Here is an 18,104-nt window from a genome sequence, read left to right on the forward strand (position 1 = left end):
CAACTTAGTGAGACCCTGTTTCCAAATAAAATATTGAAAAAAAAAGGTTTGAAAAAAAAAGGTCTGGAGTATAGCCCAGAGGTAGAAAGCCTCTGGGTTCCACCCCTAGTACCACCAAAAAAAAAAAAAAAAGTAAAAAGATATATGAAAATGAATTAAAATAGTAAACCTATTTAAAGAACTTATAAACATTTTGTATTTAAGTTGACATTTTGATTCATGTAGCAATTAAGCAATAACAAACCACTAGTCTAATAAGTTCCTTAGAATATTAAAAAAATTATGTTTTTGACCCCTTTGTCAAAAATAATTGGCGGTAAGTGTGCAGATTTGTTTGAGTCTTCTATTCTGCTCAATTGGTCTATGTGTCTGTTTCTGTGCCAATACCATGCTGTTTTTACTACTGTGGCTTTGTAGTATAGTTTAAAGTCGGATATTGTGATGCCTCCTGCATGGTTCTTATTGCTTAAAGTACTTTAGCTATCCTGGGTTTTTGTTGCTTGTAATCCCCACACTTGGGAGGCGGAGACAGGAGGATCGCGCTGGTTTGGATCCAGCCTCGCTGGTTTAAGAGACCCTGTTTCCAAGTAAAAAATATAAAAATAGGTCTGGTAGTATAGCCCGGACATAGAAAGGCTTCCAGGAACCCCAGTACCACCAAAAAAAAAAAAAAAGAAAAAGAAAAGAAAAAAAGAAAAAAAAAGAATTTAAGGACAAATTTTTTTCTATGTCTTTGAGGAATGATCTTGATAATTTAATGGGTACTGTGTTAAATTTGTAGATCACTTTTGGAAGAATGGCCATCTTGATGATATTTATTCTGCCTATCCAAAACATGAAAGATCTTTCTATCTCCTAAGGTCTTGATTTCTTTGTTAATGTTTTATAATTTTCTTTGTGGTAGTTTTTACCTACCACTTCTGGGTATTTATCCAAAATAATGGAAACTAAACTACCAAACTAATGCTTATGTATCTATGTTCATAAATGTACAATTCACAATTGTCAAAGCATGGAATCACCAACATGCCCATCAACCGAGGAATGAATTACAAAACTATAGGATATGTACACAATGGAATTTCACTCAGACATAAAGAAAAAAATTACATAATTTACAGGGAAATGTATGGAACTGGAGAATGATGAAGTGAGATTAGTCACAAAAAGCAAGAAATTGAATGCTCTAATACGTGGAAGTTAGGGAAAAACGCATAGGAGGAACTTAAGATAATTAAGGAGAAACCATAGATGAACAAATAAGGTGACCTAACTAAGGAGAATGGGGGGTATTCTCTAATATACATGATGCACATTCATAAACATATCAGAATCAATCAGTAAGCCCAACATGAGATGAAAGGATCAGGGGGGGGGGATCAGAGAAGAAAACTGGGATGGAAATTGGGGAAAGGCTAAGTAAGTAGTGTGTGCCTCTACCATCTTGTACCAATAAAAAATAAAAAATATTAAATTAGAAAGTTTAAAGTCCTAATTACACAGACACACACACGCACACACACACTATATATATATATATATATATATATATATATGCATACATGTATTTAAGCATGTTTGAGAGTGGTAGGAAAGAAAGAACCCTCTGTAGGAAAGTGGTAGAAAGTGTATATTATATTCAATTCCAAAACATTCATAAAATCTTGATTACATATTAAATCACAAATGTAGTCATATCACATTCCAAGTGGAACACATATATATATAGCTTTTTCTATATTAAATGGGAGACCATTTAATAAAGACACATTTTTCAAATCTTACCAATTAATGGGGAAATAAAATATTTTAATATGACAAGTCTCAAGTACGGTTGGTACAAAAAATATGAATCTGTTGTTAGATTAATTTTAGAACTTTATGCTAATTTATGAGAATATACTAAGTTAGGCATGGTGGTGCATGTCTGCCAATTCTAGTACTTGGAAAGCTGAAACAGGAGAATTACAGGTTTGAGGCTAGTTTATAGTAACTCAGCAAAACCCTTTCAAAATAAAAAAAATAAAAATAAAAAGGGCTTGAGGAGATTAGCTCAATGGTAAAGGAATTCTGGGATCAGTCCCCTATACCAAAAATTTATAAAATTTAAAGTTCCAGTTTGAAGATGATGTCATGAAGTGATCATTTCTTACTATCTGGAAATATGTATATGCATATAATTAAGACAAATTTTTATATGGAACCTATAACTAAAATAAATAATTGTTTAAAAAAGCATAATGGCAATATGCTGTAATAGAGCAGATAAAATAATGAACAAATAGTTTAATTTTTAAATTCAGTGAATAATTATTTTATAAAATAAGGATGGTAGGACTTCAAGATCTCATGTAGGAAATGGTGAGACAATATCAAAAGATGAAGTTTGAACAGTTTTGCAAGACGGAGTATTGGAAGAAAACATATATATATATATATAGTCCTGGAAGATCAGAGGATAGAAATAGCACTGGACAGTAATATGGAAATTTTCTACAAAGAGAAACAAAAGTCACAAACCATAAATCAGAGTAACAAGCAGAAGCTGATGAGGTAGAGATTGTAGGAAATGGAGGCAGGAAAAAGGGAATTCAGCACCTAAAGGATCAGAGTCCTTTAGGTGTGTGTATATGTGTACATGAACTTAACAGAGAAATAAAAATAAAATTACATAATAATTCTTTAAGTTATCTAGATATACAAAATCAATAGCTATTATATGATACATGAATATATCTTGCTACATATACATATATACATATCATAAAAACAAAGAATCATACGTAAAGAAAGAAACTTCCATTTCAATTTGAATATATATGTTAATATGCTCAAGAAGAATGACTTGGCAGGAAATTTTCAAGATACTGAAAGATTTTGAATGCCATGGAATTCAACAAAGGAATATCTGAAAAATTAGAAAGGCAAATTACATTCTTATATAAGAAGAATTAAAATACTGCCTCCAAAATAGATCTAAAAATATAATGGAAGCTTGGAAAAAAAGTTCTATTGAAAGGTTCTGGGACAAGTGGATTTCCTTATGGAACACACAAAATATGACTTAAATTTAATATGCGCAGAAATGGTGCGTCTATCTCGGAAATGTGGGAACCCATACTTTAAAACTATTAAGAAAAATATGGGAGAATTTCATAAAGTTTTATAAGAAATATATAGTTTTATATATACTATAAGAAAAATATATCAGTCCACTTAAAAATTAAAATAAGAAAACAGTCATATAATAACATATTCAAATCTAGCAGTCAGAAAAGCCAGGTTATATTTCAATAAAAATCACCCCATACTCACCAAATCTCACTCACATTATTACTGAATACATTAGGATATCTCCTCCACAAATGAGTATATAATGGTTTTATAAACAAAAATCCATCATCACAACATCTAATCATTAAACACAATAGAACATTATACAATGATGGAAATTCTCTCTATCTCTGCTAACCATTACAGGTGCCACTAGACATATGTAGCTAATTGAGCTCTTGAAATATGGCTGGATGGAATAGAAAATTGACATAATTTTATTCCAGTTCAATTAATTTAAAAATGGCCACAAATGGCTAGTTGTACTCATACTGGATGGTAGAGTTTTGGGACATTCATCAGATATTAAGGAAGAGGAAAAGACAATATGTCAGAGAAAAACAAATCTAGTAACATTTCTAAGCAAACGGCTGCACCCTACTTCCATGTGTGTGTGTATAGGAAAATTTAATTCTCTAAAAACTCATTTCCCTTTATAAATTTTGAAGCAAAAATAGAAAAACATGTTGATATATCTGTTCTTTTTGGGAACCAAGTATTTGTTTATGTTATATATATATTTACATTTATTTATATAAATAAATATGTATAATATATAATATATATAATATTTATAATATATAATATATAAATTTATATAAATATATATATATAATTTCATTTTAAATTCACATATCCCAGTTGTATATACTTAAATGGTTTGTGTATTTTTATTTTTAAATATTTTCATAATATGAAAACAAATCTTTGGCATTGTTTGTCCTAATTTCTCTTTTTCATTGATTGATTTGGCACTATTACCAAGTCCTTTTTATACATGAATTGTTTTGAATTCCATATTACCACTTTTTTTCTCTTTCTCCTTCCTCTCAAGGTAGCCAGTTTAAGCAATATATGCAGACAAATCTCATTTAGTCTCCAACTACATCTTCATAATCATCAGGTCTCTGGTTTTTCACATTTTCCAGGAGGACTTCCTCCTACATCTCCTTGAACACTACCTACATTACTCTCAAAATTCCTTTCACATCTTTTCTGAAAACGACTGAAATTATCCACATAAAATCTCCAAAACTGTTTCTTTTTCTCGGTGTATCATGTCAGCACCTGACATCACCATCTATCAACCAAATAATTCACAGCCGTATCTGACTTATTCTTTGATGATAAATGAAGCCCTGGCAGATATACAATATGGTCACAGAGTTCTCTTATATCTGTTTGATTTTTTTCTTCACTACCTTTTCAACACTTTTTGAGTAGGATCTATCTTAATTTTTTCTATGTGTCCAATCCTTGGCAAAGGACTTGGCTTATGATAACTATTTAATTAAAGGTTTATGAAATTAATGGTGCTTTGGAAATAATGAGAATGTTCATTTTGGAAAGCTGAATTTGAAAACTGTAGCAGTCATGAAAAAGTTTCTAGGGCGCACTTCAAATAATGCTATGTGTCCATGCAAAATGATCTATTTCTCTCAACAACATGTACAGGGGAGGGGAGAGAGTGAGGGGATCCAGAGGAAAACACACCAAGTTCTGTGCGTTGTATGTTCTATCACTCTGAACCTCATTATAATGTATAATTACAATGCACCAATAAAGTGTACATAAAAGAATTCCACAGGACTGTTTTAATATTAACCAATTCAGATGTAATGTTTGTTTAGGCACTCCTCCCTCTCCAAATTAATCCCCAATCTGCGGAATGTTAACTGTTAAGATAATGTTTGTTATAGCCTCAGATGTGATAGCTTTTGACCTGGAAAAAAAAATTTTGTCAGAATTCCAATTAGATATTTGGGGTCCACTAAATGGAATTCCCAACTTCATTAACATTTTTGCCTATTTTTCTTAGATTTTCCTGATTTGAGTATAGATTCATTAAAATGCCATGTGATGTTATTTCTTAAGTGAACACAGTGATTTTCATACTTTTTAAACTTTTAATAGGCACATGTGTCTCTTTGTATTTTCCTCTCTGGCTTTAAAATGACTTTATTGAGTCTGTGTTAAGTAGAAAAAGCTATATTAAAGGTTGAGAGAAGGCACTGTTTCCTGATAACAAGACAACTTAATTAGATGGCACTTCAACCTCCTCCAGCTGGGGCTGAAAACGGACTCAGTAAACATAACACTAGTGCTGTCCATATACACAGCTACAACTTCCCCAATATTTCCTATAGTTACCGATATCTCTTAACTCTTCTCTTATTTTGTTAACTTCATTATCTCCCACCTATAGAAATTAACTTAAAATGTTTCTTGTGCTAGAAATCATTCTCCAATATTTTATTTATTATTATTATTATTATTATTATTATTATTATTATTATTGTTATTTATTTTTTTTTGGTGGTACTGGGGTTCCTGGAAGCCCTTCTACATCCGGGCTACACTCCCAGACCTATTTTATATTTTTATTTGGAAACAGGGTCTCTTAAGCCAGCACGGCTGGCTTCGAACTTGCGCGATCCTCCTGTCTCCGCCTCCCAAGCGCGGGGATTACAAGCGTGCGCCACCACGCCCGGCGCTATTTATTTATTTATTTTTGCAGTAGTGGGGATGGAACCTACAACCTACACCCCCAGCCCGTTTATTCTTTATTTGGAAACAGAGTCGCACTGAGTTACAAACAACCTCACTGAGTAGTAGCTGAGGTTGTCTGTGAACCTCAATCCTCCCATCTCAGCCTCCCAAATGCTGGGATTACAAGAGTGTGCCACCACGTCCAACTGACTCTATTCTCCCATATTGTTTCAGATCCAGACAAGGTCAATAATTCAAACATAACCTAATGAACATTCCACCTCTGATTCTATGTTAATTAAAAAATATATATGTACATATATGTACATATATACATAAATACACATATAAGCACATATACATGTGTGCGCATGTGAGTTTGATTGACTTCAGCATCCCTAAGAGTAAAGTGAATTAATCCAAGTCTGTCTAATATTTGAAGAGTGATTCACAACATTTAATAAAGCCTCACATTATTCCAGTGTTCATAAAACACTTTTTGTTCAACTATTATAATGTACTAAAATGCATAAGAATAACTTACTAACTCCAATAGATGGACCAGATTATTCAAGAAATGTAAAAAATAAATACCTAAGAATAAGTTGCTGACTCCAAGAGATGGACTAAGATATCCAAGAAATGTTTTATATTTTTTTCCAATGCACCTGACTGAATTACAGCTGCCTAGATATGAGTTAAGAACAGACAGCAGCAGGGACTTTACAAATCTTGAAAAGTGATAGAGCGGGGAGAGAATTGTTCTTCGAATCGTAGCGCATAAGTCACTCCTACTGTGGCAGTTAGTAGTTATGCACATTGAAATAAATCCCCTGAACCTTGGTTTCCTCACCTAAATAATGTAATACTTGGATTGTCTCATTTGCATTTCTCACAGGGTTGCTGAGAAGGTCAAATAACAGAGCATTAATGAAAATGCTTTATCAAAGAGACAGAGTAGCGTAATGGGAAAGAGTGAGTGCCAGGGTTTCACAAGCCAGTTCAGCCACTGTGATCGGTGCGAATGGCACAGTCTCTCTGGGAGCCGAGCTTGTTGGGTGGAAGCTACCTATCTCAACTAGCTTTTGAGCCTATTGAATTAACTGTCCATCAGCCCGAGATCGGACATATGGTCAACCTTCTGTGGGTAGGCAGGCCCATGTGAAGCTGGTTTTCACAAGCATTGCAAGACCCACCTCCTCCTCTGACAATGGGCCAAGTATGGTTTGTCTTTCAATTTTTACACTGCACTTTTTCTGGTGCTGGAAGATGTGTGTGTGTGTATTGATCTAGTTTTTATATTTATTTGCTTTAGAGCAGTTTAACCCAAGAGTTAGGTTTGAGAATTGATGTTGATGAATATAACTAGAGCTCTGTTATGTTTTGTTCAAGATTTCTTAGGAGCCTAATATATTGAGGGACACCACCCAGTTTAAGCTAGTTTCATGTAGTTTTACCTCAGTCTGGGGAGATCAAAATTCCAGCTAATAAGAAATTGTTACTTTTGCCTTGTTTAGAATATCTGTTACCCTTAAATACAATTCAAGCAATGGTTATTTTCAAATGGAAATCATATATTCTCAAATTGCCTGTGCAAAGTTACCACAAATATGAATCTTTAAAATAACTCCTTATTTGATATTCTAGCATCTCCAAGCACTTTGATGTACATTTTAAATGTACATCTCTCTCTCCAAAAACTTTTTTTTCCCCAAAATTGTTAACTGACTACGTATTTCAGTTTCTAACACATTCTCAAGTCAGTTTGTGCCGCTGTCATCTAATAACACAAACTGGGTAATTCGTTAACAGTAGAAATTATTTCAAGTCCTTAAATCTGCATGTTCAAGACAATAGTGCAAGCAGATCTGTTGTCTGATGAGGGCTTGTCTCTGCTTCCTAGGTAGCTGCTCTGTTTTGTCCTCATACGGCAGAAGGACCAAACTGTCTTCAGTGTCCTTGAGTTCTTTGAAAAGAGCATGAATTCACTTATGAGGATAGATTCCTCATCATCTACCACTCCCCAAGGTCTCAACTCTCAATAGTCTACGTACGTCATTTAGAACCCCTGCATGAAAACATTACATTGGGAAGATTAATTTTTACATAAATTTCTCAAATCCCTCATATGCTTAGTTTACATAGTATCTTATCAATTTAGTTTAATACTAAATTTCTGGGGATAGGCACTTGTAGGAGGCAGCAAAACTGAAAGAAGGAGAAAAGATTGCTTCCTGCTCATTTTCAGGTTCCTGTCAACAACCCAGACAATGATTCTTCAACATGATGTGAATCTGAAACTCCCCAAATAAGCCTTATTTCCCTTAGGGGGAAAAAAAAAAAAAAAACAAAACCTGTCTCAGGTATGTGTGTGTGTGTGTGTGTGTGTGTGTGTGTGTGTGTGTGTCTGTGTGTTCTTTTACTGGTTGGACTCTGATTTACTGAAGCACAAAATATAACTTCCTGGAAAAAAATCATACTTGAGGGGTAAATTTTGGAAAGTTTTTAAAATACTAGAGTAAATATTAACTTGCTTTCAAAAACTTCTCACTGGGAAAATTCTCCTTAACTACATTCTCTGAACATATACAATGTCTATGCCCTTGGCCCACATAGGTGGAATAGTAAAATCACTCTACTTTCTAAGTTAACTGCTGTTCCACAGCACATCAAATTATATAGAAAACAAAGAAAGAAAAGGTATGTTGAGGATGGAGGAGAAAAGAAAATCCATGGGAAACACAAGACAATGCATAAGTAAATTTTAGTGATTGTATTATATATATATATTAATAATTGAACTCAGATATTAATAACTTAGTTACTTGTTATTGTTTTTGCAAGAAATATATGAATTGGGGGGAGTTCACAGGCTAGGATCAGATTTGAGGAAAATACAAATTCTGAAGAACATAGAGGTAAAAAAGATCCTATGAAATAAAGATGTGATACATATGATAATTATATATATTATATATATTATATATATGATAATTACATATATGGAGGCATAGAGGGATTAGCTGAGTGAAGACAAATGACATATTCACACAAAAATAATTGATCAGAAAAATGGATTTCCCTCTTCCTTAAATCTTTATTATAACATCTTCAAGCATAGTAATCTCTTTTAAAGTTAAACTAAGAGAGATCGCAATTTCAACACTTTTTTAAAATAAAATTTTATATGTTATGTGCCACTTCAAAATCCAATATAATATGATTTTCAGTATCAAAAGTATTTACTTTTATCAGAGATACCTTGCCTGGAATAGCATTACTATAATTTCTATGAAGCTTGGTAGAAAATATTTTCTATTAAAAAATAAGGCAAAACACAAACCTCAGATGTGACTACTCAACCTTACCAAAAGCTATATGCTATTTTTGTTTTACAAAAATCACCTCCTTGATTTTTTGAGTAAACTCCGTAGAAACCACGTTCAGAATAAAGCCTGCCCCATATGTTAACCCATGGATTCAACTCAGCCAATGCTATTTCAACAGAAATCCTAGGCAATTATCACCACTTTATGTACTCTCTCTTATGAAATGTTTTAGAATCAATCTAATCTATAAACCATCACATATATTTCACAAGAAAATATTAATGGCTAAAGAAATCATCAGTGACTAAACAAAGAAAAAACAAAATTCATGGAAGACTATGAAGTACACATATAATTCTATGTTACTTTGGGAACTAATGAGAATTGGGATTTTAGAGATGACTGTAAAATTCTTTCATATACCATTAAAATAACAAGAAAGTCACCTCTGTACCTGAGATGAAAAGATAAAAAAAGTTGTTCAAGCAACTCCTCCAATTAAATGATTCACACAGTGCTGTTTGGTTGGGCATTCATTAAATAACCTTCCCAATGCTCCAGTGGCACCTCTGTCATTTGCGCATCCTAAATCAGTATGCAACAATGTCACCTGAAGGAAGCAAATTAATTAAGAGCTCTTAATGAGCATAACAGCCTGTTCTTTTTGCTAAGACATTTTATGGTCTCTCTGCATAAGCAGAATTTAAAAAAAAAAAAAAAAACAAACGAAGTTGCATCCTATTCCACTTTGACAATTTACATTGATTCGTGTTACTAGTGATTATACTGTCAAATTGTTGAAGAAAGACATTCCAATTTAACAAATAGGAGATATCCGAATATCACACAAACTGGCATCAAACCCTTAGGTTGATGAAGTTGACATCTGAAATTAAGCTATTTAATATACTTGGAAGTTAGGGAGTAATGTGTAAATATATAGGCTATATTCTTCAGAGATCCCTATTATATATGTATACATACCTATATATACCAAAAAAACATATCTCATGTTATGTGTGTGTAGAGATAGATGTCATGTATACAAAATACATGTATGCATATCAAATTTTGAAATGGCCACAGTATTTTGCATTTTCAACAGCAACATGGCAAGTTCCAGCTGCTCTATTTTTTGGCCAACATAAGTTTCTTCTGTCAATTGTTTTTTCCCTTTAGCCAGTTGAGAGCACCTATGCCACTAAAGCTTCACTTTCTGTTGTCCCAGTGAATAATATTCAGCATTTTTAATGAGCTTGTTATTTGCATTTCTACTCTATAGAATTCAGAATGAGCCACGCGTGGTGGCACGCGCTTGTAATCCCAGCGCTTGGGAGGCAGAGACAGGAGGATCACGCAGGTTCAAAGCCAGCCGCATGCGCTGGCTTAAGAGATCCTGTTTCCAAATAAAAATGTAAAAATAGGTCTGGGAGTGTAGCCCAGAGCTAGAAGGGCTTCCAGGAACCTCAGTACCACCAATAAAAAAATAATAATAATTCAGAATTATCTTTGCAAACATTTTACCCATTTTTGGACCAACTTCATTGCCATATTATTGAACATTAAGATTTTCTCATAAATCAGGATATATATCCTTTATCATACATGTGCACTATAAATATCTTTAGAGCTGTAAATGTACTATTTAAAGAGCAATAACCTTTATTTTTTATAATTCCATTACTTGGGATGCTGAGACAGGAGGATTTCAAGTTTGCGGCCAGCCTTAGCTATTTAGTGAGGCCCTCTGCAACTTGGTGAAACCCTGTTTCAAAATAAAATATAAAAAATAGGGTTAGAGGTGTAGCTCAGAGGCAGAATGCCCCTGGGTTCCATCCCCAGTACCACAAAAACAAAAAAAGAAATGTCATTTTATCCAATTCATTTTTTAATAGCTCATGGATTTATTGAGGAGAGGTCTTTTCTGTATTAACTAATAAATTTTTGTCTATCACAAGGCCAAAAATTTGTGTTTTCTTTTGGAAGTTTTGTAATTTTGGCTTACAATTAAGTTTGTGGCCTATTTTTATTTTCCCATGTAGGGTATAGTGTCAAACTTAATATTTAAAATATGAATAAAATTACTTTTTAAGTTCATTTGTTCAAAGAGTATTACTTCCATATTTAATTACTGAGGCATGCTGTTAAAATCAACTGACTACATATATCTATAATTATATGTCTGCATATGCTTCTGGATTTTGTTTTTTTCTATTTAGTAATAAAAAGTAACTAAAACTAAATGAAGTTACATTTTCATTCTAATCTTAAAATTATGTTCCATTGTTTTTAGAGGAAAAAATTGGGAATAATCATACTTATAAGTCTGTATATTCAGAATCCCTTTCACTAACCTTTAGAACAGTTATTATTTTTTTTGTGTGTGTGAGTCTAGGGATAGAACCCAGGTGCATTTGACCTCCAAGCTACATCCCTTGCCCTATTTTTTTATTCTTTATTTTGAAACAGGGCCTCACAAAGTTGTGGAGGGCCTCACTAAGTAGCTGAGGATGTCCGCGAATCACGGTCCTCCAGTCTCAGCCTCCAAAATGCTGGGATTACAAGCGTGGGCCACCACGCCCGGCTACGATTTTTTTTTTTTATTAAGAAAAATATTTCTTATATTTACTCAAACACATGCCATTTATTGCCCTCTTTGGTCATTCAAATTTTCATCTAATATTTTTCTTTTGTTTAAACAATTTTTATTGGAATTTCTTAGATATTGTGGAAATGAGTGTTTTTAGGTTTTATCTAAAAAAATTTTTACTTTTAAGTTAGAAAGGTTTTTGTTATATATGTATTTTCAAGTTAATTTATTTTCTTCTATTTTTCTTTCAGGGCCATAATGATGTTACTCAATGTTTAATTTCTATATAATCTGATATAAAATTATCATTTTTCATTTATTTATATATGAAATCTTTTTATTTCTAGTTGCTTTAAGCTTTTCTCTTATTAAAGTATGTATATATATATATATATATATATATATGTACAACAACATTTATATTTATACATTTTAAAGAGTTGATATTGTCCCACAAGTTTTTGATTGTTTATTTTTCTGTTTTTATAGTTTCTATTAATATGTCTTTAATTTTATTCTTATTTTAATATTCAAGTTAATTTCACTAAGCATTTTTAAGTATCACATATTATTTTTATCACTAGAATTATTATTTGTATCACTACTCTGATTTTTCTCTTCCTCACCACGTGCTTGGCCTTGTGGACTTTAATAATTGGCTCACATGGCCATCAGAGCTGGCAAATATGATGTCTGTTATGCAGGCCAGTAGGATGGAAATTCAGACAGTGATTCTAGGATCAAGTCTTGAAGCATAATTCCTTCTTTAGGAAATCTCAGTATTTGCTCTTAACTGATTGTAGCAGTTCACCCATGTTAACAGGGATAATCTTTCTTACTAAAGGTGAATTTGATTATACATGTTGATCATATCTACAGAATACCTTCATAGCAATATCCAGATTAGTGGCTGATCAAACAACTAGGCTTCATCACCTAGCAAAGATGTCACCTGAAACTATCAAGGGTCCTTTTTTCCAAGTTTTCCCTTCCTACCAGTGGCGTGGGAATTGCTTCTAGACAATAATCATATGAAATTGCCAGACCCAATTTTTACCCTTCGTTTAGAGATTAAAGTACTATTTTCCCTATATTGGGAAAACCATTATTTTGTAAGTCTTATCTTATTTGTAAGTTGTTTGAAGTGAATAAAAATTCTGTTAACGCTGGCCGTGGTGGCGCATGCTTGTAAACCCCGCGCTTGGGAGGCGGAGACAGGAGGATCGCGCTGGTTCGGAGCCAGCCTCGCTGGTTTAAGAGACTCTGTTTCCACATAAAAATGTTAAAAAATAGGTCTGGGAGTGTAGCCCGTGGGAGTGTATACCAGACGTAGAAGCGCTTCCAGGAACCACAGTACCACAAAAAAAAAAAAAAAAAAAAAAAAATTCTGTTAATACTAAGTTTGGTTTTTCCCTTTTCACTCGTGCATTTGCCCTATTTAAAAGCATTGGAACCAACAAAGCAAATTCTAGAGATATAAAAATTAACAAAAGCATAGCAACTTAGAGTAATTTGATAAATATCAATATTGAAATTATTCTATGGAGATTAAGCAAATGAATTTGGGCTGAATATAGAGTTTGTGTGATTGCTTTAATAATTCTCTCAAAAAAGAATGAGTGTAATTTTTTTAAATCTTTACAATAAGATCTCCAACTATAAAATATTCTCAGTACAAAATCTCAGTAGTTTCCCAAGGGAGAATAAGAGAATTATACAAGTCATTGCACTTTTCTTGATAAGCTTAAACAGTGCTTTCAAAATTGATGAAAAGTATTATGTTCTTGGCTGGGGAAAAAAAAATAATATTTTATCTGAAAAAAAATCTCTCTACCAAATGGCATTATTTCACATTTCATAATTTCACTGGCACACAATCTCTAAGAGAAGTCAATGATGCATGAATGACCTAGTAAATATCTTGCTTTACAGTCAGATTAAACCTCTGATATGCAGAGTATAAAGCAGTTCCTGGCACAGGAGTGGTAAATAGAAGAGATCAATGGGTTTGATAAATGTATTTGTCATCTTATCTGTGAAACTCCATTACACTGAGAGGAAAACTTCCAGTTAATTGAAGATTGTCTCTGGAGCTATTATGTGGATTTCGATAGGTGTTTTAAAGTGGGTGCTACTGAGTGTTAAGCAAATATAAAACAAAAAGACAGCTACTAAGCAAATAAAAATGCAAGTTGATAACTACTGAACACTACATATTCACAGAGAACAGCTCATTATCATTTTCTCCATTTTATTCTTTCAATGTTGACTAAAATCATAAGTAACTGTTACATGAACAAAATGTCTCTTCTATGTTTCGTGCAAAGAAGAAGAAAATGTATTTTAAATTCACATGGATATACAACTGATCTGTGAGAAAAAAATACATACTTTTTTCAAGGAAGGTAAAAAGAGATACAAAATCATGATGGCAGATATATCTTCTTGAGTACTTGAGAGTATGTCTGAACACGATTTTTATTATTTTGAGTGGGTTGCTCAGAGGACATATCTCAAAAATATACTCAAAGTTGTGAAAATGCTGGCACTATTAATGTAGCTCAAATATCATTATTTTAATATTGAAGTGTTCCTATTAAAGTAAATTATGCTGAAAGCCAGTTGCTAGCCAAACTTGCAATCTTTCCTGGCACTAGAATATTTTTTAACAAAAAAAATTACACCAAAAATACATTTAGAATATTTTGAGAAATATTCTAATGCTACAAGAAAACATAAGAAATGTTGTTCTGAGCCGAGGAAATTGAAGGAGTATTGGGAGGCAATGATGCTACCACACCAAATGATATAGCCTCTTTTCTGTGTTCCCATTCCCTCCTCAGCTGCCAAATTTGAGATAATAAAAAAACTACCTTTTAAAAAAGCTGAAATCTCTCTTCCTTGTGGAATACTTTCTATTTTCTGTTTTGTGTTCAGTTTGATAATGAAGAACTATACAGTATACATCTTCCATGATAACCCATAATGTGGAAGTAAAACTCTGTGATTCATTGTAGAAAGAAAAGGGCTAAGAATCAGGTGCCAACAATGACCAATAAACAACTCGAGTAATCCTGTTTCAAAACATATGTCTTTCACTATATTTTAATTGGTGTATAAATAGCATCTTATTGAAATCTATGAATTACTGGCATGGTGGTGCACATTTCTAATCCCAGGACTTTGGAGGATGATACAGGAAGAGCGCAGATTCATGGCCAGCCATACCAACTTGTGAGGCCTTCCACAACTTAATGAGACCCTCTTTCAAAATAAAAAAAAAAAAACAGGGCTGGAGGTGTAGCTCATAATTAATAATTAGAATGCCTTTGAATTCAGTTCCCAGTACCACACACACACACACACACACACAAAAAAAAATCTATGAATATAGGGGTGTAGCATATTTCTGAGGGTCCTTAGCAATTTAAGAAGAGGACATTTAAAAAATAATATAATCAGAATACAAATTACAGACAAAGGCAGAAAAAGTGATAGCCTATTTTGTCTTCTTACAGTTTTTCATTCCTGTGCTTCTGCTTCTTATAGCTAAATACAAAGACATATGTAATCAGAAATAGAGGTCTATTTCTAAAGCCTAACAAACTTATTAATATAAATGGTAAGTACTGTTTGCAAATTTGTAGATCCAGTGTTTTACCTTCTCTGAATATGAGCTCTCAGTTTTAACTAGGTGTTTATACTACTTAAATACTAGCACCTTCAGTAACTGTATGAATTATATAATTTGGTAATTTGATTTTAAAAAGGCAATTATGATTTCAGAGGTCAGAAGTTTCAAAATGATTGCCTATAATAACATCTAAGTAAAGTATTTTTGTTTTATTTCAAAATACTGTAGGAGAGTTTTTCAATATACTGTTACTGTGTGTACCTTCTTAACCTAAAGTTATGTGCTTAATTATGGTTTTAATGTGCTGATAGGATTATAATTCTTCCTTTTTATATGCTAGAAGTTTGAGCTTTAAAAATATTTAATATAATAACTAGAAACGTGATGCAAAATGAATTTAGCAGTTGCAATACCTTATGTCCTTATTCTTTCAAGGTTACAGGTCTGATCTGTGTTTTTATGGCTAAGTTTTACTGATAATTTCTCTGAACACAGATTGAAAACATTTAAAAAAGAAAATATTAGAAAAAATTTAACAGTTCATATTAGAAAATAGATTTATGCTGTATTTATTGGTTAGATTTGAAATATAAGTTAAAAATTGTGGCAGAGGATTTTCTTTATAAAAGAGCACACATATAGTCAAAAATGAGGAAATAATGCTGCACACAAAATTCCTCTACCAAGACAAGTTAAATAAATAAAAATAGCAAAATGTAGGATAAACTACCAGAAATAACAGTGATACTGCAAGTTTATTTCATAATATTTGAAAATGGTATGCTGATGATACACAAAGATTATAAAAACTCTTAGAATACTTCTTACTACTACCACAACCTCAATATCTCCTTACAGAAACAGTAATGAAAAAATAATCTCAGTAGACAATTGTGGTTAAGTAGTTCCCAATTATAGAACATCAGCACAGAAGGAAAAAAAATAAGCCAAATCCTGATCAAAAGATCTCAAAAATAAGTCTAAGGGATAGTGGTAGATGATCTTCATAGGGGAAACACTAATATGATTCCAGGACATATAGATGTGGACAGTGGGCTTGGCAGAATGTAATATGGAGAGGATATTGAAAGCTAACAACTTCGAAGTATCAAAGTAAAAATAAAAATAACCTTCCTATAAGTTACGATTCATGAACCTTTACTTAAAAGAAACAAGAACAAAATTCTAATAAAATCAGAAAGTTCTTTCTTCAAGGTTCTAATAGTTTAAATTTTAAAAATATAGTAGAACTTATAAAAGAGACATCTTGCAGAAATTAAAAGAACACAAACAGAAAGAAAGAAAATGGGTGAAAATTAGGGATTCAATCTGAGAATCCAAGAGAGAATAGGAAAAAAAGATGTGCAGAAGTTAGAAAATACATAATATAAATTAAAAATGTCAGAGTTGGTAATAATTCACATGTTGATTGAAAGAAACTTTCAAGCATCTCATTTTATGATAATAAAAGATCTACATCGAATTTTTCAAAAATCAAAACATTTGGATAAAACATCTTCATTGTACGTCACAATACTTGAGAGTCAGAGCCAATGCAATATAGTATAAAATTCTGGGTTCCATTTTAGAAAAATAATCTGCAATATAATATTTTTAATGCAAAAACATTCCTACTATATAAATTTCAAAGAACTGTTATAAAGAATTTCAAATAAAGCTTAATCAATGAAATTTATGTATAAATACAAAAAAAAAATATATGTGTATGACTATACTTATGTTTCATACATATGTGTTTGAAATATAAATATATCACAGACATTAACTTAAACATATTACATTATATTATACTTTCCATTTTAAACCACCACAATTCATCTTATCTTACCCAGATAAACAAAGAACACAAAGCTCTCTACAATCCACATAAATGGCCAGAAATCTCAAAATATTCAAGATAGGTGTTTGATACACAAGAGGAAAGTGGGCCTGATATGTCAAATGGAATTGACCTGATATGTATGCCCTTTCCATACATAATTACCATTTACATGAGTCAAGATGCAATTGTGCAATTCACACTTTAATAAACATATTACTCTTAAAAAAATTTCTCCAGGTTTGTTACTGATTTTTGTTTTTATAAAGTGATTGACTCATTTATTCCAAATATTGAATTGCAGTTGATCTCTTTAAATAATCATTAAAATAATTAAGCAAATTAGTGGCTTTCACCATGACATTTTCATACATGTATATATTTTGCTATGATGTTGTAGTTAATGTGACATTTTTTGCCTTAGCTGAGTCAGAATTGTAAAATTTCTTTACAAAGTCACCTTTCTAACAAAAATCACTGTGCAACTTAATTCTTCCAGCATGTCCTAATTGCAAAATAAAAGTAGATGGAATGAAGATGTTTAGGCAAATAGGCTATGGGACAAAGGAGAGATGAGATCTTATAAAAAGTGTGTAGCACATACTCGGTGTATAGAAAAGTATAATACATCTGTATTAGCTACATCAAAAATCTACAGTAGTTAACCTCAAAAATGTTTTTTTAATAAATACCTATTCTTGCTACATTATGCCCCAAATTGCTACTTTCTGTAAATTTAGTCACTTTTGAAAATGTTAACTTTCCATGTCAACAACTAATGGAAATTTTACTCATGTGTAATGCAAATGCTTTACTCTATGAATCTATATTAGTATGATATTTTGGTTGAGTATGTTGAAGGCTAAATACAGAGTCAAATACTTAACA

This window comes from Muscardinus avellanarius (assembly GCF_963383645.1).
Source record: "Muscardinus avellanarius genome assembly, chromosome: 15".
Taxonomy (NCBI): Eukaryota; Metazoa; Chordata; class Mammalia; order Rodentia; family Gliridae; genus Muscardinus; species Muscardinus avellanarius.